This window comes from Pithys albifrons, chromosome 12, assembly GCF_047495875.1.
Source record: "Pithys albifrons albifrons isolate INPA30051 chromosome 12, PitAlb_v1, whole genome shotgun sequence".
Taxonomy (NCBI): domain Eukaryota; kingdom Metazoa; phylum Chordata; class Aves; order Passeriformes; family Thamnophilidae; genus Pithys; species Pithys albifrons.
The window spans coordinates 16,524,922-16,549,987 of NC_092469.1; the positions used below are offsets into that span (position 1 = coordinate 16,524,922).

The following is a 25,066-nucleotide window of genomic DNA, read 5'->3' on the forward strand; positions in this document are numbered from 1 at the left end:
GCGAGTGGGTCTAACTGGCAGCCTTGGCGTTACTGCCAGTTCTGCACAGGCTCTTACGCCACCTTCATTTCACATTGCCCCAAACGACTCCCGGTGGATGTCCTCAGGAGGTGGAGTCATGAGTGAGAACTCCTATATTTTGGTGTTTCAAAGGCAAATGAGAAATGAGACTCAGCAGTGGGGCAGGGGGTGTCACCAAAGCAGGCTGCAACATTAGGCTAAGACAACACGGACATACTCACCACTGTTTGACATGCCCTCCTCAGCCATTCAAGGACAGGGGAGAGGGGAATGACCTGCCTGTGTCTTCTTCCTGAGCAGAGTGTGTGAGGAAGTGGAAAGAACTGTGGAAGGGTCAGACCAACCCTATCATGGGGCTGAGACTGGCCAGACTGCCATGAATCAAGAGCCTGTAAGGAAGATCATAGACAACAGTTTCTTTTTGTGCCTCACTTTGTATCCACTTGAAGAGCCTTTGTTGCTCAACAGTTTGTACATCCATTTATTTATTTTTTTCCCACAGCTGTCAAACCACATTGATTTTCAGTCATTTTAACCTGGGTAGGATCAGCAAACCTAGTCCCCCAGGTGAAAAGCCAGGCCTACAAGGAAACGACTCAAGTTGGCTGAATTATCTGATTCTTCTAAGACACAAAGAATTTGTTTGCTTTGTTTATGAGAGCCGAGGGAGGAATGGCACAGAAGGCTAAATCCTCAACATCCCCCTGGTACCTACTTCATGCTTTGCTATTGATGCAGGCAGAAATGTTTCCAGGGCTTACGACTCAGTTGGCAGTGTCTTTTCAGGAAAGGACCTCTATGGAGCAAGTTCGTGCCTGAATTACATCTCAGCCCTAGGGAAGATGGTTTCTTCAGTTCCCCTTCAAGGTCAGTTGTGGGGTAACATATGTTCTTCGTCTCTCAGTCTTGCTAACAGAAAATCTGACTGAGTGACATGTGGAAACTGGGAAATGAAAATAAACAACATGAATAAACACATTTAAAGTGCTTGGGGGGAGATAGAATCCTGACCTGCGTGTAACATCCTTACCAACGGGACAATGCTAAACGAAATTTGGGATTTGCATCTTGATGGGTATGGTAAATTTGAACTCTACATGACTCCAGCACATCTGCTAAGCAAATAGAGACACTTTTATTACAGATTTACGGTACAGAGTCAGTGGGAACCAACAAGCTCATTGCACTTGTCAATAGCATGTTGGAAGTTTTTTGTCTTTTTCTCAGACATACCTTTTAACAATTAGTATGCAGCAAGGTCTTGCAGAAATTAGTATGTTTAAATGGTGTTTCAGCCCTTCTTTAATGTGCTCTAGAGCATGAACTTATAAAGGCTCTGTGTTCCCATCTTTTTCTCTCCTCATGCTCCAGCCACGCATTTGCCCTGGCGCACAGTTGGCCCTGAAGCCCACCCCGAGCCCTGAGGAGGGGAGATACAGGCTTGACAGCCTAAGAGAAGCCCTTTCTGCCTGCTTGATGATTCCCCTCCAGGTGACGTGGGCACGAGTTTCAGTGCAGCCTCAGTTATTCCTGCTGGAGACCTGCCCTTAGTCAGCACAGCCTGAGGACACGTCAGCAAAGCCCAGACAGTTGTCTCAGGTACCTGGGACCTTAAAGATGTTACTGATGTTATCCATGCTCTGTGCTAATATCTGGGTGGTTGTAGCCAGAATAGCTGTATATTCTATGTATTCAGGACTGCTCTTTCCTGCATGCAGCAGCTGAAACCAGACCCCGTGGTAGCATTGCAGCCCTGCCGCAGCAGCTCTCATCTGTACAGTCATGTTTGCCATTCCAGCAATGGTAAAGAGTTCCCTCACTGGCTCACCAAGGCTTCAGCACACCCACTTCTTTCCTAAGATTTGGCTAAAGATCAGAGCAGTTTGGTTATAACAGCATTTGGCAGTAGAAGTCTACCAAGCAACCTGGCCTGAGCAGCTGAAAGAAGAGCAGTGAAGCAAAGTATGAGATGATTAAAAGAGACTTCAGAAGGAAATTTCTGGGCATCCCTTGCAGCCACCATATCCTTGGATTTCTATTTTTGCCTCATTCCTCTGTGTAACACTCTTATTTATTTATTTATTTATTTATTTAATTCTTTGCTTCCTTTTTTCTTACAATTAACAAGGGAGAGAGCTAAATTGTGAAGTCAGGTTACAAGCATCTGCCTGAGCCTGTGTGTGTGCGGGCACGTGGGCACAGAGAGCAACTGACAGTGCTGCCAAAGAGAAGAACTGGAGTCAGGCTAGTGAAAATAATTAAAATTGAGGACAGTGAGGTGCAGGGAAGTGAGTGAAAAAGTAGAAAAATTACTACCCAGTTTCTCTTAACCAGCTGGCAAAGCTGCTCCACTAATGAAAACCTACAGGCTTTCAGTGCAATGTATTTCATGAGATATTACAACTAAACCCAATTACAGAACATCACACAAAATATTGTTTTAGCATTTTCTATAGGAATACTGATGCTGGAACTGAAGAGCTTTTGAGACAGAAGCAAAACCCAAAGCCTTTGCTTTGGTTATTCTTGTAAGAGCATGAGACAGGCCTGGGCTTCCCAGAGGTGGTGGAAGACCAAGAACTCCTCCTCAGGAAGTCCTGAGGATCTATCACTGCTACAAGCTTCCTGATGGACAAGATTCTGTTTCTAAAGATCCCATGGCTGTGGATGTGCCCCTTGAAAAGCAGGTTTCTCAGTGCAGCTTGCATCACAGGGCCAGGCCCTGGACCTACATCAAAGCCTTCACCTCATGAGTCGCAGCAGACATCAAGATGTGCTGCCTTCTCTGATCTGTGCAGCACCAGCTCTGCCCATGCTGGGCCGGGTACCACACCTCACACCACCCCGGTGATGCCAGCGGCATCACAGGAAATAGCCCTGGCTCTGAGTAACAGAAGGCTCAGCCATCAGTCTGAGCTGGAAAGCAAACCAGGCAGGTTTTCTACCAAATGGTCTCTGTGCTCTGTAGGACTGGTCTGCTGCAGCATATTCACATGGAATTCATTAGCACATCCCTTTTGCTAATCCTCCCTGGGTTTAACACAACAGTATACACTGATTTTTCCTGGCCTCTAGGACAGCTGTGACAAGTCAGAAGCATGTGCTTTGGGACAGGCTGGACCCAGGAAGCTTGGGCCTTGAGAGATTAATTAGGGCTCTTAATGTTCACTTGGAGGTTCAGGTGAAGTGAATTTATGTTATGATTCAAAGGAAAAATTCTGCCTCTTGAGACCCTCCATCCATGCCACATTCTACTTTAAATGCTAGGATCCATCACTGTTATCCTAAGGAGGCTGTCAGACAGATCCAATACTCTGACCCAAATTATAAAGAAATAGAGAACAGGCCCCAGATTTAAAAACATCCTCTAGTCCACACTAACCAACCAGAAGTCTTTAGAGTTTACCAAAGAAGACATCCACTCCATCATCCCACAAACCCCCAAGAGCTGGGAGGTGGCTCTGCAAGTTTGTTGCTGACAGTCTCAGCAGTTGAAGGAGAAAAAGATTCTTCTTCTTCTGCCAGCTGTGAGACTGAGCCCTGTCCAAACAATTTGGCTGTAAGGCAGTCACCTAATGATTTCCAGGCTTAGTTCAACATCTTTATCCCTCTAAATACGATATGATTTGGGATAGATTCAGTGGTTTTTCTGGACTATCACCACAAATAAACACATGGCACTCCAGGAAGATAAAGGTGGGGGTCATCTGCTGCACAATCAGAGGAGCCCAAACCATCAGAGCAATCACAAACACGTAGGCATCACTTCTTTAAAATGCTGGCATTGTGGCACCAGTCACATGGTCCAACCACACCAGCACTGCCAAAATATGTCAGGAGCCACCACGAGTACTCCTGTCCTCACCCTGGATCCACAATGCTGCCACGGACAGCCATGGGGTGGCAATGGGGACTGCAGCCCCTGAGGGGCAGGGCAGCCTTGGAGCAGGGATATGGGAAGGGAAAGAGATGGCAATCATACCCAGTATGGGTTTAGGGAATAGAAGGAAGGACGTGAGCAATAGAAAGCAGAATTACCTCACCTTTCTGAGCTTGATCAGACTTGCATGGAGAGCTATGCAATTTATTTCTCCATCTCTTTAGATGTTAAGTGCCCAGTTGCATCCAGCACTGAGTGACAGCCAAGAGCGGATGTAAAAGTGTATGTACAAGTGTGTGTATGTGGAACTCTAACACATTCTGGGAAATTTCATTAATATTACAACCTAGAACTTCTGTTGTGCCCTAGTAATTCCTGCCAGTTGGGAATTTCATTCTATACTTAGACACAAATCTCTGAGCCCATGTGTCTTGTACTGCCAGGTGCTGTCATTGACAGTGGTGGATACTCTCTCCACTTTTTATTGTATGCAAGATACAATTTATTATCCAAAACATTGCTTTGGCCATAAAATTTTCACTACAGGTTATTTTGTAGTAAATCATTTGTGTAGTGAGTCACATTTCCTAGTTTAAAATTTTATCCTAAATGCGTCTCTTTTTTTTTTTTTTTTGAGAACATACTCGTTTTTCAGAATAATCAGGTGTATAATGTCAGGGATAGTTCCTTGTCCCACCCATGTCATGGGTTAGCTGAAGCAAAAATAGTTCTGATGTCAAATTATGGCACAGGTTATGTTTCTGGTCCATAACTGTATTTTCAAACTCAATTTCTCGAAGTTGGATATCTAAGTCTGTATTTAAGCATAAAATGAAAAAAATTTGTTTGGTAGAAGTGTTATCTATCTGCTTTTCTGTGTTATCAATCTGCTTTTCTGTCATTTTCAGGAAAGTGAGAGCATTTAGGAGAAAGACTTCTAAGAATAATATTTTCAAATTTCCATGAATTTCAGCATCTCTTCACATAACAGATGATTATTGTTATTGCCACTATCGTGAGGTTTTGGTAATCTCATAATGTCCATGTTGAGTTATTTCTCATTGCTAGAATTTGCATCTTGGGTCTGGGCTAAAAATCATTAAATTTGTAATCATGTGCTCAGCCTGCAAGGTTCTGGCGCCTGCCCCACTTCAGGCCAGCTTCACACTCAGGCCACGTGCTGGTAGATAATCCAGCTCCTAAAAGTTGACTCCCTCTTTATCATAATGTGACGCTGGCCTACAAAGTTCAAGGTAAGGCCATTGTGTCTTCAGTCTATTTTTATTGTTCAAAACACTGGATGGAACTTAATGATTTTTTCCATCTGCCAACCATTTTGACTAATTGAACCCTTTGGAGCCAGGAGTCAAGGTTTCCCAATGTAAACCAGACCCTGGAACTCAACATTAGCAGAAATGTTGAAAACTCATGAAGGAATTTTTTGGTTATGAGGTTTGGTTCTGTTTTCCAGAGTCTGACCAGGATTCAGAAGAAACCTAAACCCTCCTCTGTATATACATTTTTTCAGGTTCTTTAAGTGTCTCAGATTTTCCAGGCACTAAAAGTTCCCATTACCAAAACAGATAAAAAAGTAAAAAAAAATAAAAATTGAAGGATACTACTTAAAGCCACAGAAGTATGGAAATTCCTAGCAAAGGCTCAGACTTCCATTATTTTGGCAAAAGCAGAGCATGCTTGGGCAGCATTAAAAATGAAGCATAATACCAGAGGGGTTTCTGATAAATACTCTGTACTGAAGATCAGGTTGTTGACACTTTCACAGCATATTTTAATGATATTTTAACAAATATTTTTTCCTTAAGAGGGAAATTACTGTAGCCCATGAATTCCATTGCATCTTCTGTTTGTCTGATGACCCATAAAGAAGTTTCTAACTGCAATGATATTCCATCTCTGATTTTAGCTCAGAATGGGAAAGTCTTGAGATTAGTGACTCTTCCAGGAGTGGGAGATCACCAAGGGCTGAAAAGTAAGAGGCATTATTTCCCAGCAGTGACTTGTAATATACCCCAGGTGAGATCAGGTAGTGAAGCCTCAATGGATGGCTTGGGCCTCTTAGTTTCAGCTTTGTATTTGCCTTGATTTAGTTCTTTCCAGAATAAGGTATGATTAGGGTGGCATTTCCATGCTGACCACTCCTGCTCCATTCATCTCAGCCTCTTCTGCTGTTGATATCTCTTTGCTCAGCTGGCCACCAGCATTAATGACATGCCACTAGAGATGTTTCATCCGTTGCTTTTCATGTCTTTGCCATGTGGCCATTAGAAAGCAGAAGATCCAACGGCTTCTACCACCATTCTTGTTCCCTTTGACGGAAAACTCATTTCACAGCATAGCTGTGATACTCTGGAAATGCTTCACAGAAATCAGGGAACTGTCTGAAATTCTACACTGGAGACAAATGAAAATTTTTAATAGATCTGGGTCTTAGTTCCGCTAATTTCAATGGTTCGTTTCGCTGTTCTGGCAGTCAGGATCCATTAGTGGAACAGAAGGAGAAGCATGTATAATGCATGTACAGCAACCACATTCTAATCTCAAATTTCTTTTTTCTTTTAAGTTCTTATTTTTTAAAATAAATATATAATGAGTTACTGACAGTACTTAACAATATCTTATACTAGACACTGTAATACCCCAAATAAATACCTAATTTCTGCTTTCCTGCAACTTCACTAGGATTACATCATGTCAGATTACTCTAAGTCTGCTTTAACCCAGTTTGAAAACACTAGTTATTCAAAGATCTTTACAATTCTTAATTTCATTCCTTGAAATACCTTTTCTTTTGCTTCTTTTATACAGTTTTTCAAGCCTGTGAAGGCCAGAGAGTTGAAGTCAGAACAAGCCTGCAAGGGAGGAATCTGGGAAAGCAGAAATGCAGCTTAACTGACAACAGAGCTCCTTCCCTTCCTCACCCACTGGACAGCAGCACCTTGTTCTGCTGGGCAGAGAGATCACTGAATGACAGGATGCTTTGGATGGGAAGAGACCTTAAAGACCATCTACTCCAAACCCCTTGCCACAGGCAGGGGTGCCACTCACTAGATCAGGTTGCTCAGGGATCCATCCAACCTGCACCTAATTTGACCCTTTGACAGTTTGGCATGGCAGCAACATACAAATAGTTTTTGTGGTGTGTAAAAGTATCTAAGGAGAATGACATGGCCAGCAGGAATTCAATTCCATAGGGTCCTTACCCTGAGATAACATGTGGTTTTGATCTATTGGCCTGCTTGCAGATCAGGAGCACTGAGTAAGAAGGGAGGTGTGGAGTACCTTTATCCACTCAGCAAAGTCATTAACATGTGCTCCCTACCATGAATTAAATTAGTTTAGATTCTCCTGACGATGCAAATAAACTCATGAAGCATAGCTCTATAGGACTGCAAACTAACCCATTTGAAAAGACTTTCACTGCTTTTGTTTATCATTCCATATGATAAACAGCTACCTCCCCAAATTATCAGGAAAAGAAATTTTAACCATTCAGCAAATAACAAAAATTGTGTTTTAATGATAAATAAAAAAGTCACAAAGCTCAGCATGTTCTGCTGAGAACCATTAATGAGAGAAGTTGGTGAGGCCTGTGAATTTACCTTCCCTTTTTGTTTTCCATCTGCAATCCATATATTTAAACAAAACATATAAAAAAAAAGGGAAAAAAACCCTAGATTTTGAGGTTCATTGTCTTACAAATACTGCTTGAGCTTTAACTGAAGTCTCCTGCAAAGCTGAAGTGACTGAGTTCTTAATCCCACTGTTTCTCTGAAAATCAGGGCCATAGTGATGACATTAATTATTGTTGCCTTTGACTTTCCTTCCTTCATAAATATCAGCTTAAAACCCAACAGTTAAAATAGCCTTCCTGTGGTAGGAAGCACCTTATCTTGTACTTTTGTGTCACTATAACATCTGCATATGGTGCTCTGAACTTTGCTGCTGCTCCCAATTAAAAGCAAAACAAAACAAAAAACCTTGATAATACTTTGTTGGAAAAGGACTTAAACAATATCCTGCTTATGGCACAAAACCAACACGGTGTGTTCCTTAAGTGTAGAAAATAGGATGCAGAGTCTTGGGACACAATAAAGTCCACAAAGTGCCCTTCCCTTACCTCTGCCTTCCGATTCCATCCCTGTGCTCCATGGGCTTTCCAAAGCTCACAGCACTTGTTTCCTGCTTGGTTATCCAAATGAGAGATACTACTATCTCCCCAATTTCCAAAAATTTCTGGCAAGTCTGTAATGTCTATTTTGAAGTGTGTATTTGGAAGTATCCTCTCATCCTTTCGCAGCATTAAAAAGCATTTTTACTACTTAGTTATAAGGATCTTTAGTGCCTTCTGTATCAAAGCTTTAAAATTGACTATTTATTTGGTTGCATCTGTCAATGAGATTTTAGATGATTTGGGAATTGCCTCATCTTGGCTATGTGTTTCAGGTCTATTGCTGTGAATTCAGCTGTTATTCAGAGTTAACCAAATAAACAGGTTTCTATAACTTTGTCCAAGCACCAATAATCAAACTATACAGAGAATAGGATTTATGCAAGCTAGTATCCAAATTAGTTCTAGTCTAAAAATACACATGTGAGAGAAAAACACAAGATAGTGATTCCTTTGGGCCTGAGTTTAGCCAAAATTATATTGTTTGTGTATGCAGAGTTCGTTTTTCCTGAACCAGCGGTGCAGATACTGACAGTGGGATCCCCATCCATCCCTCCACACCAGCCTGAGGAGATGTGAGCTCTGTTAGACTCCTGCTGCCTGCAGGTGGGACACTAAACCCCAAACTGCCTGACAATATAAAATGACAACCAGATACCACAACAAAGGAGACAAGACACCCCCACAAACTCTCTAGAAACAAGACAGCAAGCAGGGGAAAATTGTTTCACTCACATTCTTATGTTTAAAGGTAGTCAGCTGACTGTTCATAGTGTTTTATGCAGGCAAAAATGCAATCAAAAGAGAGGATGAGCACAGGCAGGGTGGGTACTGCAAGTCCCAGGATCTCCACTGGCCTCAGACACAGCAGTGAGTGTTTTCCCAGAGAAGTGTCTGCTGGAGGAAAGACTGCAGTTAGATGGTGGGATGAACGTTTTTCATCTCAAAATGGGTGTTGGCTCCTGTCAAAGAGTGTCTCAATCTCTCCCAAGAAATCTCATTGCCAATACTTCTCTGCAACTTGGCATGATCATCTGTCTCTTTTCCAGAGAAAACTGCTACCCTGTCTCCACCCTTCCATGTGATACTGGAGGCTTAGCAACCACATGTAGACCACAGTGACAGACATGAGGTGAAGAGCTCTGTTCACTATCTAAACAGGGAAAATATAAAGACCTTTTCAAGGTACTGCAAACATAGGGTGTGTAATGCCTAAATGCACTTTTAAAAACTGAAATGTCTAAAAACTTATGGGGTCAATCACTGCTTGAAATCATTGGTTTAGATGTTCGGTCTTTCATGGGGAAATGATCAGACCCCAGTGAAGGGCAAGTAGGAGTCCCATTCAGAAAGGATTATCAGGAACAGAGCAATTTCTGTCTGAATTTCAGAATTCTGGACACTGACCTCAGAAAAATCCTGGCACATGTTTTTACAATTACTATATTCACTAAAATCTTCAAAAGTTATTTTTTTCAAATTCCTCAATTATTTGCAAATAGATGAAATTTAGCTGAATATCTCTTAAATTCATAATCCTCTTAAAAACATGTGGTCTTGATTTGGCACCATTTGTTTCCATTTGATGCAACTCTGTGACTCTGTATCAGATAATTTCATATTTTATATGCCTTGCATATTGAACTGAGGTCTGAATGCTGCTCTCCCAGCAGAATAATGAAGGGCAAGCCCGAATACAGGGCTTAAAAAACAAAACCAAAGAGAACAATAATTAAATGGGAACTTCTATATAGTTTATTGAGAATGTACAATGGTCACTTTCCAGCTGAAATTTTCTTTGCTTACACAAGTGTCCCATTTGCAACTCCCCATTTGAAGTTAACTTAAGAAAATGTTTCATCCAAGTACTGAGTGGTACCTTCATCACTTATTATATCTTTCGTTTTACACCCACAATTAATATTACTCACAACTGAAAACCCTCAGTTGTCTGTCTGCATCATTTATTCACTTGATTGATAGCTGATGCAACTATTTTGGAGCGCAAAAGAGCGTCTGCATATTTGGAGGCTATTTTAGCTGTCTAATTAGGTTTTTAACTCTGTGTGATGCGGAAATCATCTTCCACCATGCTCCAACCCCGAATTCTTTGCTAATACATAATCAGCAGGTTTTGGACCACCCAAACAAATGAGAAGCTACCAGTTTTATGTCCTGCTAGAAAAGAATATTCAAAATAAAGTTAATGAAAGGAAAAGGTATCTGGATGAGGAGCTCACTGACGCATTGCCTCAGTATCAAAATCAGGATAGATATCAAAATTGTCAACATTTCGTAGCTACCATATCAAGATTTCTTTTAAAAACGTCCAAGAGAACTGCGTCTCTCAGGTAAAATGAAGCAGATTCCTTCAGGTAATTCTGTAGCCACTCCAGCCTCCACCTGGAAAAGTGCATCTTGATTCCTTTCTCCAAAATGAGCAGAGTGTATTGAGGTACAAGATATGGAAAAAAAATCTCTACACACCCATGTGTACACCTCAGTAAATAACTAACTTCAAACACGCATTAAATTACTGATGAGCTGCACTTTGCTGAATGAGGAGGGATTTTGGCATGTATTTACAGCCTTTCTGAATGGAAAAAAGAGGAAATCAACTAGGGCTTGGTACCACTTATACTGCACTTGCATAAACTGAAATTAGACAGCAGAGTGTTACTGAAAAGCCTCTCTGCTCAAAGGAGCAAACAAAACTGGACAGGCTTCTGTGATAGTTTGTGCATGGAACACTCTGTCCATGTAAACAGGAAATCAGGTTTGCGTTGTCATGAGGGGAAACTCTTCTGTGCCAGTGATTCGTCTCATGACAAAACAAAATTACTAAGCTGAAACAGCTTAGTGGTATCAGTTGCTACGGTTCGACTTTAAAACCAGGAAATTTCTTTCTACTAGATTATCATCATCAGGAGGTAGATTGTAAAATAGTGGTTTAGTCAGCAAGAATATTCTTTCCACAGATGATCATCTTAGGGGAGATGTAGGAAAGGAATGTAAGTATACTACAGTACTATAATTGAGGAAAATATCTGCCCTTCCTCTGGAGAGATTTCCCACAATACTTTATCCTTAGGTCTTCCTTTTCCTTATTTACAGAATATACCAAAAGCAGAAAATCAAAGTAATACAACCTTGCAGTACATTTAGGGACTTCTAAAATGCTAAACATGATCATAAAAATCAAGAGCATCTTAGTTTTTAAATAACACCAGTGTTTTCTGCAAAATAATGATTTTGATTTTCAAGGTTTGCTGCGAATGGAAGTGAATCGGACAACACTTGCCATCATAATTGCTTTCTGCGTGAAGAGGTCTTTTCCAGGCTGGGCTGGCTGCTGCTGTTTTAATCAGAATGTTGTCTATTTGTATGTTAATAGTTTCATCCTGGTTTATTAGGCTTGTTGATGAAAAAGAAAAAATCAGATGCTTTACTATTTTCAAGCTTCACTATTAATCTGTGATTTTTTTTTGTGCCAACACAGAACCATTTCAGAATCCTCTGCCTTAAATCCTCCTAATGAAAGCATGAAGAATGACAAAATACTTCCTTTCATAAAGCAGAAGGCTGTGCCAATTCACTTTCAACATGCTCATTCAGTGGAACTGAGGTAAATATGTTGCTCCACAGGTGCTTCTCCTTGCAATAACATACTCCCTAGTAATCCATTAAATTCATCTCATGCTCTGTTTAGTGCCTGCTCTGTGAACTGCCTAGCTGGTTAAGGTCATTGTGATAATAGCACCAGGTTAAACAGCGTGGATATGTTGAACTCTGACATCCATCCACTTTAGCCACAATACAGATAAGAAACCATGGGCAGCATTAGAGGTGTAATATCTACTCAGACCGACATGATCTTTTACCCTCACAGCTCCTTACAAGAAAAAAAGCTTGAATAGATAAATATCTTCAGACTTGAATCTCAGGACTCCTTAAAATAATGTAGTGCCTCTGGAAGCAACAGATCAGCAAATGGAAGCTTGTCTGTTTGCTTGCACTTATGGAACCACCCCAAATGATGGAGCAGGCGGAGGATGAGTATCCCATGGGTCAGTGGGTACATGTGTGTGTGCCATCCAAAACAGCTCCACTGCCCTCCTTGTGCCTGGAGAGGAACCCAAGAACCATCACTGCTTTGTTCATAGCACAGTATCTTCCCTTTGCAGGGTTGAAAAACAAGCTGGGTATAACTCCTGGGTGATAACCTCTTTCATTATGGAGTTCCTGTGAAAGGCAGACAAATAATTGCCGGTTAGTAAGTCGCTATTAAATTCAGACCAAATTCAGCCCCAGCAATTCTTCCAAAAGCCTGACGGGTTTTATTTTATTATTTCCTTTGCAGGGTGTTGGGAAGTGTAATCACTGGTAACTAATCAAACTTCTTTCAAATACCCACAAATATATAAAGAGAATGAAATGATTAATTATTGGGCTAAGCTCATTTCAAATGAGACCTCATCTAAATGAGCAGATTTATTTCCAGAGCAAGCTGGGTGTAAATTTAGCTGGTTTCCAAAGCTCTGAATGTAAAGCATGCCTGGATTTGAGGATGGAGTGGGTTATGGGTGGCTGCATAATCTCTCCCAGACATCCAGCAAAGCACAGCAATAAAAAACAGACTGCAATTTTGCAAAATAATTTTTTAAACAAAGTGTAACCGAGGTTAATAAGTGCTACCACTGAGTACCGTTAGTTACAGGAGTAGGTTGGGACATTAAGCTGAGAGGATTTTTTGAATTTCAGTATTAAAATGAGCATTCCTTTGCCCTGCATAACTCTTTCATTCGAGGAGAAATAAAAATGTTTTGTGAAGTTTCCTTCCCTGTCTTTGTTTTGTTCCTGGGGTTAACAATCAGTTCCTTACCTGCCTGTTTAGTTCCTTTCATTTCTACCTATTTTTTTCAGGGTGGAGCTTTAAGGAGTAAAAACCCACCCACAAACATCTTTGATTTCCCTCTTGCTATCTGCAAAAATCCCTGGAATTTGCAAAAATCTTCCCACAGACACTTTTAACTCAGCACCATTATCCCAGTCTACTGCAGTTATGATAAACATAATATTTAGCAGTCTCTTTTCTTAGTAACGTCACAGGCTTATCTCTGTACATTTATTTTAAAAGGAAAATTGTAGGAATAAAATGCTTGTATCCACCCAAACCTAAGCTCATAGAACTACAGTACCTCTCCTCCAGAGACACACAGCATTTCCCATATTCAGAAATATGTAGTTAGAAATGAGGTAGCAGACATGTACATGCCGAATATTCTTGTTCTCAGGCACAAAATTAATTTATGCAATTCACCTTAATGCAGAATGATGTACCCATTTCTTTAATATTAAATGTATTTAATAATGTAAGGATCAGTCCCACCAAATGCCTACTTGAAGAACCAACCAAAATCTTAGGTGATGGAGGGGCCTCAGTGCACAACATGGGTCGCACACATTGTGCACATCTGGGCATTGCATCCACGCTTTGCCAGCGCTCCTGGAGGGAAACTGTCAGCACCAGAATCTTTACAGAAATCTGCTTTTAAATGCAAACAAATATTTATGGAGAGCATATCCTTGAGTTGGGAATATCTAGTCCCATCTAATTAGAGCTGTTCCAGCAGTGGGAAGGATCCATAAGGAGCTGTGGTGGGCTGACGTGTGTCCAGCCCTGCGAGCGCCGACCTGTGAACGTTCCTCCTGCAGCACTTGCACTGTGCAGTTTATTTTTTGTGGCACACACTTAACAGTCCACTATTTCATACTTGTCCCCAAGGTAATTGACAAAACACATTTCTAATGCTGTTTAACAATTTTAATGACAGCAGCTGAAAGATACATTTTAAAAAAATAATATTCTAAGCCAAACATTTTTTGTCAGATGACAGGGTTCCCAAATTTGCTGTTCCATGGTGTTCTATTTCTGTAAAAAACTCTCATTGAGGCTGTAGGTCACAAGAAGAATGAAGCCTTGGAAAGAGATACACTGACTACTTAATATTGTGTGGGATTATAGGCAGTGGCCTGTGGCAATTCCTTATGTCTCTCTGGGTAGTGATGCTTTTCCAGCACCATTTTTTGTCATCGCACAATTCCATTGTGAAATATTCTTTTCATGAAGGAGGAAGAAAGAGACGGTTACACCCTGCAGTGTTTTGGGGAAGACTAAGAAGCATGGTTTGCAGGGAGTATGTGTGAAATATGACATTTCATTATGTGTAATTATTTTTTAACCAGTAATGTCCATGTTGAAATGAGTTTCTTATTTTTGGAATGCATGGGGAGTGGTTGGGGAGAGGAGTCATGTTTTTTTCCCTGTTAATAAACTCAAGTCATTCTTATGCTAAAGCAATTTCTCAACAAAACAAATTTCTCTCCATCTGGGTAATGGCACACCCAAATGTGATTACATTACAAGAGATTTTAAATTAAATTTCAAGGTAGGAGCATTATTAATCCAATGCATTTTTTTGTCTTTATTATCATTGGATCTAAAACAATAAAAGACTTAAACTCATGTTTAAATGGCAATCAGTGTTTGCTTTTTGCATCAATGTGACTTTGAGCTGAAATCCTCAGAAATTTATGTGTTTTGGGTCAGGCCCCAAAACTCTCTCAAAAGGTGAAGCAGGAATGACTATATCCAGCCCAGAAAGAGAGAGATGTTACAAAAGAGGTTCATTTGGTTTGGATTCCTTCTGAACTCAAATGAGCAATATCCTATGCTGCTCCAGGAGGTTTTCTAAGTCACAGCACTGACGAAGCGACAAAGAGGCAGAAGGTACAGAACTGTCACAGTCAGAAATACACATTTTCCAGATTTATAGCAAATCAAGTCACTCTCTTGAAAAATCAGAGTCCGTATTTTTAACAAACTGCTAAATGTTGCCCACCCTGATATTTCAAAAAGTGTTTACAGGCACATGTGAAGGAATTGGATGCCCAAATGACTTGTGTTCATCTGCCTTCTTGTGTTCACAGGCATTCAGATTACATTTTGAATGCAAAACCAATTTTGTTTAAGCCCATAGTCAACAAAATGCAGTAAATAAATACAGAATGTATGAATCCCTCTTGAGTACTGTTTTTCAATCCATCACATATGAAATTTCAACTATCTGCTTATAAAACGAATGTGATCAGAATTTGTCATCACAGCATTATTTGTCCATTTTTTCCTGGGGAACCTGACAGCTATCAGCTGATTACATTTCATCCAGCAACAGAACATGGGTTTTACCAACTCTTCATCACAACAGAAAAAGAAAAAAACACACTACAAATAGCACACTAAGTAACCTTATTACAAAATGTCAGTTTCTGACGTTTCAGCCCTTGAAGGACTAGAATGTCTGAGGTTCAGTTCATTCCACCCCCTGTGGCTTTTGGGTGTCACACTTCCAAAAGCCTCAAGGCAGCATGTGACAGTAATGGGGCAGCCCAGAGGGGACAAAACATCCTCCTGCAGAGCAAGCCCAGGAACACAGCAATTGCTCATACCTTACAGAGAGCCAATCTGGGGCACAGGCAATGCCAGGAACACCAGTGGGTTTGGTAGGAGATCAGAGCAGCGCCTTTATGCTTTTCTGGAGGGACTTTCCCTTTGCCACATGGCCTGGAGAGCTGGGCTGTTCCATGCAGTATTTCTGGGATTAGTTTTGGTAGCATTGCAAATCTACTACCCTAGTGCAACAGCATCCATGTAAACCCGCACTTGTGACAGCAGGCACCCACACAAATATGTGTGTTTTTAGCTGATACCTGTGTCCTACTCAACAACATACTCTTTGGGAGAACCCGTTCAGCAGTTCAGAAGCGAGCACCCCATTTCAGCATGAGTATCCATTGCTGGGCAGAAACAACTTAATCTTCACAGCATTCTCTCAGTAACTGCCTGTGCATGAGATTTCCAAATGCTCAGACATAATTCTCTCACTGGAGAGTACAGGCTGATTATGACAAACTCCATCAATTTTATTAGCCACACAGATGCTATAGATATATGTGAAAATCAACTATAATTCTTCCTGTGATGTGCATAGTGGCACTGCTGCAGACTGTGTCTTTCCCCTCCACAACCCCAGAGCTTACAGGCTTCCTGCCATTCAGCCTCCATGTGGCCCCCAAGCTAAGATGCTCTTAAAAAGAGAAATATTAAAAGGATTAAAAATGACACTATTGTGCCAGTGGGTGTCTGCAACCACAGAGACCTGGCTGCTGCAGAAAACTGAAGCAAAACAGAAGGACGAGATTGCTGCCGTGAGATCTGGCTATGCATGGGGTTTCTCCTCTGAGGTGTTCCCAGATAACCTGCCAGCAGGCTTGTGAGGATCATCACAGTGGTCCCTCAGCGAACATCTCCAATACTGAATGCCATGGGGACAGGCCAGGCTGCATCTCTGAGGCTGGCAGGGGGCACAGCTGAGCTGCACGACCACTGAGGTCCTTCCACAGTCTTTCTTTGTGTTTTGCTGTAAGGTTATGATGCTCACAATGTCTGTCTATGCAAGGCTGTGGCAAAATGCACTCTTGAAGAGCTGCGAGAAATATTTTCATCAAGATCATTCAGGCAAAACATTCCCTGGCTCCCAGCACTGGGTCTCAAAGGCTCAGCAAGCAGAAGAAAAGTGATAGGCACAATTTAAACAGAAAGATGAAGCCTACAAGGGGTTGAAGGCTTAAATCCCTACTGCAATGCATCTCTAGGAATCAAGGGAAAGAAGATAAAATACAGATTTATTCTGGAGAGGCAGGTCCAGAAGTGCAGATATTCATAAAGACTCATCCCTTAAGGCCTCTGTACCTCAGTCTTCCCATCTGCAAAAAGTCCTCAGGTTTAATAACCTAGAGAGTGCAATGGGCCATGCGTCCAGGGTGAAAGTAATTAGTAACTGTGAAGTACAGAGAAACTGTTGGTGAAGAGAATCACACAAATGCAAAGTTATTATGGGCACAGAGTTACCATAGTGATTGGTGTCTCAGAAATGCTAATAATAGTAAAATAAATAATACAGGCCAGGCAGGAGGAGCCCCTAGAGATGAATGTGAGCTGCTCCCCTCCAGAGGGACTATGTGTACTGCTTTCTCAGCGCTCCTCGCCCGGCACTGGCTCTGGCTCAGCTCCCTCCCAGGGTAACACACTGTGCTGCTGCGAGAGGGCTAGGTCAGCCAAGTGAAAGCGGAACTTTTAAGTGCTTTATTATTTTCAGGAGTCGTCAGAGAAAACAAAACCCCCACAACTGCAAATAATTGAATACGTCAATAATATTTTGACTCGTTCATGTCTTGCGAGGTTTTACTATAGCCCTGTAAAGTACTTTATTGCTGTCCCTCCAGCGATGTTAATTAAGTTCACCGTAGGCTCACAAACCCTTTTTCCCCCCCTCTCTCTTTCTTCCCCACTTCTCTTTTCTTAAAAAAACCCAAGCAAGCAGTTTTCCCAAGTATAATGCTTAACAATGGGAGCTCCACTACAGTAGAAGGCATCCAGACACGAGCAGATTAGAAGGAATAAAGATGAGGCATCCTTCAGTATGATGGTCAGTGTTTCTCCAAAAAGAGGTTTTCCAGCAATATTAGCCAAGGGACTGTGAAAATCCAAAGGAACTGTTAAAGAGCCATGCCAAATAAACAAATAAATAAGTAGCATAAATCCTCAGTCTTGGACCACTGTCACATTAAAATTTGTTTTACCTAGATACAAAGGGATCTTCTGAGACAAACGTCTTAGGTAGGTGTTTCACTGCTTACTTGTGTAATTTCATATTAATGTTACATTTTCCATTTATAATGTTTTTAACAAAAGGAGAGTCAAATATGGACAAACTCTGAGCAAATAGCAGGCCAAGAGGAAGAAATCTCCTGCTCTCCCATCTCCACATGTCACCAGTCATCAAAGACAGCACTGTGATGTTTATCCCACCCCCTCTTCCAGCAGATCCTCTGCATCACCTGTAGCCCAGTCTCCTTCTACACTCCAGTCTCACTCCTCAGTGCATATCCCACACTCTGCTGTCTCAGTAACTAAGACCGGGGGGGCTGAGGCCTCTCATTAGAGCTGGGAAGTGTGGGAGTCAACAGGATCCAAGAGAGATTTAAACAACAGTAGGGTGGATTCTGCTTTCTGTTATGTTAGTGCAAATCCAACTATGACCTTGTACAGGACAATTTAGGCTGGTGCTTTCCTTGTCAGCCAGAGTGGCTGTTGGGATTTTGAGTGTCTTGCATTGAATTGTCTGTCTTGAATGAATCAGGAGAGAAAATGCCACTTTGCATCCTCCAGGATGTGTCGTCCAGCCCACCTTAGCCAAGTAAAATTACTGTTTTACAAAGCTTTTGCAATACAACCAACCCTCTGCTTGAAAATGGGAGGATTCATTGCTCTTACTGTACTGATTTTCACTAAGTTGAAAGTACATTTTTTGTGCCTTTTAAACTGGGAGAGTAGGAGTATTGGGCAGTGCCAATGAGAATAAGAATAAAATTCTTTAGCAAGCCTTGGCCATGAACACAGCTTTTTTGTCCAGGTTTTGTTCACTGAAGGTCAGTCAATGTTCACATCTCATTTCAGACTCCAGCCATATATGCAACTGATAAATTAGGCAAATCCATTACCTAAACCACCCAGAAACACTAACTCCACTGCTTAGAACTGCACTTATGGAACCGCCACTGACACTGGACAACTACAAAACCACTCCTACTCTTCCTGATGTTTTTGCTTCCAAGCTGCACAAGGATGATCAAAGGGAACAATTTCTGTATGTGGCTGGGCTACAAGGACACACTCATTCTGGGTCACTGCATGTCAAACCAGTGAAGGAAAAAGAAATAATTTGGTGCCTCTTCTTCCACTCAAACAATACGCTGGCACATTCTGGCCCTGTGCAGTGTCCTTTCTGGCCAGCAGGCAAATCATTCAGACCACCTCAATTAATCTCTTCCCAGTTTAACACTAGCTAGGATAAACTACCTAATGAACAAAGATGCTGAAGGATTGTTTTAGCTCTTGGAACAGTCCAACCCAATGGAAAGTACCAGTGAACCCTCTATCTACCAACTTAATCCTGAGTCAACATAAGTGTTTCAACAGGACTGGCCACTTGTGTGATGAAGCAACACAAAGAAGAGAGATGAGTCAACTGTGAGACTCACATGGCAGGACTGAGAGATGGGACAAAAGTGGAGGTGGAGTTGGTTGGTTAGGGAGATGAGGCATTCAGTTTTTGCCATGACTCACATATACAAATCATTCAGTGATAAGATGCAGAGATGTCATGAGGGAAGACACAGCAGAAAAAAGAATTTTCCATCCTTTCCAAGCATGGAAGTGGTGGAAGCAGAAAAGAGTAAAAAACTTGACAGTAGAGGAGGAATTGAAGGGGAAAAGCGAAGACTATGTAATGCCTCCAGTTTCCACAAGTGTTGAATCTTGAAGTGAGATTAGTTTCTCGGATACTCAGGCAACAGAGATGAGGCTTTGAGTCGTAAATGAATCAGTAGATTGTAGGGAAGCCAGCATAAGGAAGATGACGTTACAGACAAAAAGGCTTGCAATTTAGGATAATAAGAAAAGCACTGAATAAGCAGGAAGGAATTGAGCTTTATTTAAGCAACAGTTTACTCATACTGAAATGAGTTCTGAAGATGTTGACACGTGATCAGTGATAACCATCTCCCAACCCCTGAGTGCTTCTCCATAGGTATGATTGTGCAAACCAGATGTGCTGCTCATCTGCATGGCCTTGTTCTGAGGAACAAGGTACTGCTGGCACCAGAGGAATGGACTGGAAAACATAATGTTAGAGGATGAAATGGAGTACCTGGAACAAGTCCATAACTGACCAAAAGACACTCAAATTGGACAATCAGCCAAAGTACTTTTGGGGATAAAATGCTTTCTCCCATAGACTGCCCACACAACCACCCCAGCTCATGTATTAGAGCATTTTCCCCCTATACGTTTGACTGAAGAAGGAAGAGAGGATGTAGAGTGTTTTTTCTGAGGCAAATATCAAGGACCTGTTCCAGATGATGAAGATGCATTTTGTGTTCTTTTCCTCAGTCTCTTCAACACATATGCCTTGTAAACCAAGCAGTAATATTGCTTCTCCCTCACACAGTAAGCTTCCATACAGAGTTCTTGGGATTTATCAGTAGAATTAAACAGTTTGGCCTATTGCCATATCCAATTATGTCACACAGAATTATTCTTTTTCTGTCCCTTCTGTTTGTGGTTGCTTTAGGAATATAAAATCTATCCTGTGATTACATAACATTATTGTGGTATTTCCCTACAGGAGTAAGTGAGGAATAGAGGAACAGGCTGTCGATTTCATTAGCAGTTACATCTGCTCTTGCCATGTAAATGGTGTCTCCTTCCCAGGCCATTGCATCCTGTTGCAAGCAGAACATAATCCTACCCTTGAGACTACAAAATCAGTTTCCATGGGAATCTATGTGATGTCAGAAATCTGCTCTCCTTACTCCGTAGCTGGATTTCAAAGGCACAGCTCCTCATGGGTCCCATAAGAACAAATCTTGGTTTGAACCAAGTTTTTGGAGTTTGCTCATAACAACTCCAGGATGACACAAAGATGTTCACCTAAAACACTACTTCACCTATTTGTGTCTCTGAAGAGATTGTTGCTCTTAGATTGTTACTATTAATGACTAGTGTACAAGCAATTAGTTAACTGATAAAGATACTAACTAATGAATTTTATGAAGACCGACATAAAGTAATCCAAAACTTCCTTAACAACCTCAGAGTGAAATTTCTCTAGTTATCTATTAAGGGTCCACAGTTAATGACTTTGTTCAGGAACTGCCTTAAGTTCCAGTATGTCCATCCCTGCTACATTTCCAGCACTATGAAAGAGCTGTACTTTTAACTATCATGACATAATACCTGGAAACAAAACAGCCAAAGCTCTTCTTTAGATTTAGGAAAAGCATAATTAAACAGCCCATACTGAGATGCTAGTAGGATTCTTGCAAATGAATGGATTTTCTGGTTATGTGTGTGTGTGTGCATATATATATATATATATATATACACACACATATATATATATATAATTTCAAATTCACAAAAATAAGATGTGTGCTACCAAAAAAAAAGAGGATTATTCTTTCCTTCTGCTAAAGGCAATGCTGTTTCATATTCATTTCTATTATTTGAAGGCTGACTGTTGAACAGGTATATTTCACTTTTTAACATAACACATTTAAATTGCCAGTACCAAGTTATTTCTGCAGTTCAGCAGAGGGTTTTTGTGCAGCAATATCAGCAATAAGAAATGCTTTAAAGAGGTGATTTGGTAGCACTTGTTCCCTTCCCATCCATAGAAGAAAACTGCAGTCATTACTTGAAATAGTTCACAGTAAGGTGGACATTGGCTTCATTTAAAGCAATGCTATTCCTAGAAGTGCTGGGATTTAAGCATGTGACTCCCATTAACATTAATGAGAGTTATATGTTTAAAATCTCTTCACATTGCGATGGGAACATGTTCCATAGAATCCAATTAATCTGAAGAACATTGCATACATTTGGGAACATTCATGTTGTACAATTTCACTGGCATATGGATTTGTCCTCAATAAAGCTTGCTAGTATCTGGTAACAAAAGCATTAGCAATCCATTGGACATTTACATAAAGAAGGACTAGACTATATGTTTTCCCAGCTCCGTGTAGGCAGCTACAAAGGAGCTTTTGAGTGTAAACAAATAAAGAATTGAGAAAATAAGGAAGATGATGGTATTTTAAGAATGTGAATATTTGGAGAATGCTGAGGAATGAACACAGAGGAGGCTGTTCACTTATAGGTTGGATGCATTTTCAACAGGAACCAAGCAAATAAAAAAAAAAAAAGAAAAGACAAGGGAGGGAGGATAAATAGAATATTCAGATTCTGGCTGTTTCCCACACGCTGAAGATAATAATGTGAATGGAAGTGATTTTGTTTTAGAGGTCAGAGCAGAGGCTGATATTGCAGCCTTTCCAGGTCCTGAAAAACATCATTTGATTAAAATAACTGGCTCTGTTGTTCTTGTGATCCTAAGGAGGCTATTTTACATGATGAAGACAACAACAGCAAAGCAGCAAACAGTAAGTTTTAGTGCTTCAGAGACAAAGCACTAGAGACACACTGCTGCTGGAAAGTGTAACAGAACAGTAGAGCACATGATATGCAAGCAGGAATCAGCAAAAAGTTAATAGGAAACCACAATGACAATGTGTCCGTGCACTTCAGTACAATATTTCTCTCCCTTTTTTTTTTACTCCTATTCTAACAGGATGAGGAATTTAACAGGACACAGGAAAGAAATATCTTAGTAAAGAAAGAAAGGAACAACCAGAGATAAGGAAATAATGGTTCATGCCACTAAATGGGCTATTCAATTTTAAGAACATTTGTCTGCAAAAGTTTGACAAGACCTCACTGGCCCAGACCTTGATGATCCTCAAACCTTCTTCAGAAAGGTTTCCTTTCCCTAAATGAAGAAATATGTGATCAGAATTGCTAGAAATGTATTACTATTTTTGAAGCTTCAAACTGAAACATGTTTTAAGACCTGTTACTTAAGAAAGGATGTTTATGTCTTTGAGAGGAAGCGAGAGCCTTGAAACCATCTGAAATCTGCCTGAGAACATGAGTATGCAATGGATCCAAACACACCTCCCTGTGCATCCTGTACAGCTATATGTTTATAGCACCTTCTACAGATGAGTTCAGTGTTTCATTCCTACAAAGACTAAAAGATTTTGTATTTGTTATTGCAATCCATTACACAACAAAAACACAGCCTAAGAAGAAAGTGAGAACCCCCAAGGCTCCACAGCCCTGCCTTTGGGACATCAGAGAAAACAGTTGTGTTACAGGAAGCAACTGAACTGACAGGCTCAAAAATTACCTGAAAGCCTCCAAATTAGAAAAAAAATCAGCAAGAAAAAGAATTACATTTGAGGACTTTTAAAAACCTCTTCCTGGACTACAAGGGCTTATTTTCTTGTAACCTAAAACTCTCATTCCTAAATTGTACAGTTGAGAAAATCCCAGAGCTTGCACACATACCAACGTGTATGGGCCTGCTTGGTTGCAAGGTTTAATGTGGCCCCTTGTGACTGGAAAAAGAGAAAAACATGTTTTCAAGCTTCTTTTGACAGTGAACTATGGTACTGAGAAGGAGGCATTACTACAGGGAGGGCAAACTGCAGATGTCAAAAGTTCAAAAGAAGTTCAGGTTGTTGCATGTCCTTGAAATTGAGGCAACATGAATGTTTGCCTGCTCCTTCTAAGGAGCAAGCTGGTGTTGTGCAATGGTCTTGTCTTCCTGGTCATATACAAGGGACCATCACAACCCTTTCTGGATATGTGCAGCATCAGTCTACCTCCTGCCAGCTGTCTAAAAGGGCACAATGTAATGATGTGGGAGACAGTTATCACTTTGTATATCAGGGAATTGCCTAGAAGTCATGTTCCAAGATACCCTCGTGGCCCAGAATGACAGAACAAGTGCTCTATGCCTGAGGAACGAGGCAGGGCTGTCAGGCAGTGAAGCACCATGATCCCTGCTGAGCCCTGGGGCACTGGGTCTGCCCCCCACCATTGAATCTCCCCATTCAACAGCCCAGCAGCAGCAGAGATTTGCCATTGCTCATGGGACAGAGCTCCAGCCTTGGAAATGGCCTTCAGCTGGCCCAGGAGGGCCACCAAAGAGTCTGAGCATCACTTCCCACAGAGAAAGTGCACTGACACAGGAAATGTGTAGCCAGAAGCTGCATGACAACGGGCACAGCTTTTCAATGTCATGTGAAAAGCACATGTGAACCAAAGCCCTTTCTTCTCTCTGAATAAGTAACAGTTTCTCTGAAATGAAGAGTCTTCATTTCAGATTACTGTCATCTCTGTGCATCTTCTTCTGTTTGTACCTTAATCATGTGGTTTTTTCTCTTAGGAGAGTCATGACCACAAAGTGTTAAAGTCAACAAAGACCATTTGCAATTCATCTTTTACTTGGTATGTTGGTGATAAATACATTTTTCTTAATAGAAAAAACCCAAAACAACAAAAAACAAACAAAACCCCCCAAAAAACAACAACAACAAAAGACAGAAAGAACAGGACTTGCACTGTTTTTATAGACTATAATTTAAACTTGATCCTGGAAAGTAATGTTAAAATGATAAACATGCTGTTTGTGATATGTTGATGTTTAATGGTGATGTTATTGAACACAGAGATTAGATCCCTATCAGATGTGGTTTTGAAGAAGATACCTGAACTATGGAAAGATTTTCAAAGGCATTTTTCTTGCTAAGAAATAGTCAGTCCCTTGTATATGTCTCCTTCTAAGTAACTTAAAAACACATCAAGTTTTGCACTCTCCACATTCTGATTTCACAACTGCTGTTTATCTATTTTAAAGATCCTTGCAATGAAAAAAGAACTATAAGTGATGAGGGGATTAGGCCTTACTGTACACACACACAAGTTTATCTATCCGTAGACATAGACATATTTTAACTTTAAGATGCGGTTTAAACTTAAAGGACTGATTGCAAAATATTGGCAAGAACCATTTTATTTAACAAAATATCCAGTGGTTTGCCTAACATCCAATTCCACAATGACCTCATTGACATTATCATTTTCCAAAAGGCCAACAGCAAGAGGTTTTTTAGGGTAAAAAGAAGAGCTAAGCCTCAGGATATGGATGATCCAATGCTTGTGCAAAAGAAAGTCACTCCAGGCAATGCATAACCTCACCTGACCCATAAGTACATACTACTTCTCCTCCCCCGTTTCCGTTTCCATTTACCAAACCCAAAATTCTCCCATCAGAGAAGATGACCATTTCTACTCCATAGTACCCAAAACAACATGCCAAAGTCCCTGTTAGGGCTGGGTGCCAGCCTGCAACACCAAGCACTGATTGTGTGCCCTGGTCCACTCCTGC

The 25,066-nt window shown here is 40.9% G+C and overlaps 1 long non-coding RNA gene across 6 annotated transcripts in view; it reads right to left on the bottom strand.

The window, feature by feature from the left end:
- Positions 1–777: 777 nt before the first annotated feature.
- The window catches only part of LOC139677317 (uncharacterized), a 250,380-nt gene continuing 226,091 nt past the window's right edge, over positions 778–25,066 (bottom strand). For 3 of the 6 annotated variants that reach the window (XR_011698847.1, XR_011698851.1, XR_011698849.1), the window contains 2 exons: positions 8,826–8,984; positions 778–964 (listed from right to left, as the gene is read on the bottom strand). This is a non-coding gene — a long non-coding RNA (uncharacterized lncRNA). Of the gene's footprint in view, positions 965–8,825; positions 8,985–9,908; positions 12,333–25,066 lie in introns of those variants that run through there. The other 3 variants (XR_011698852.1, XR_011698850.1, XR_011698848.1) reach the window with 1 other exon arrangement.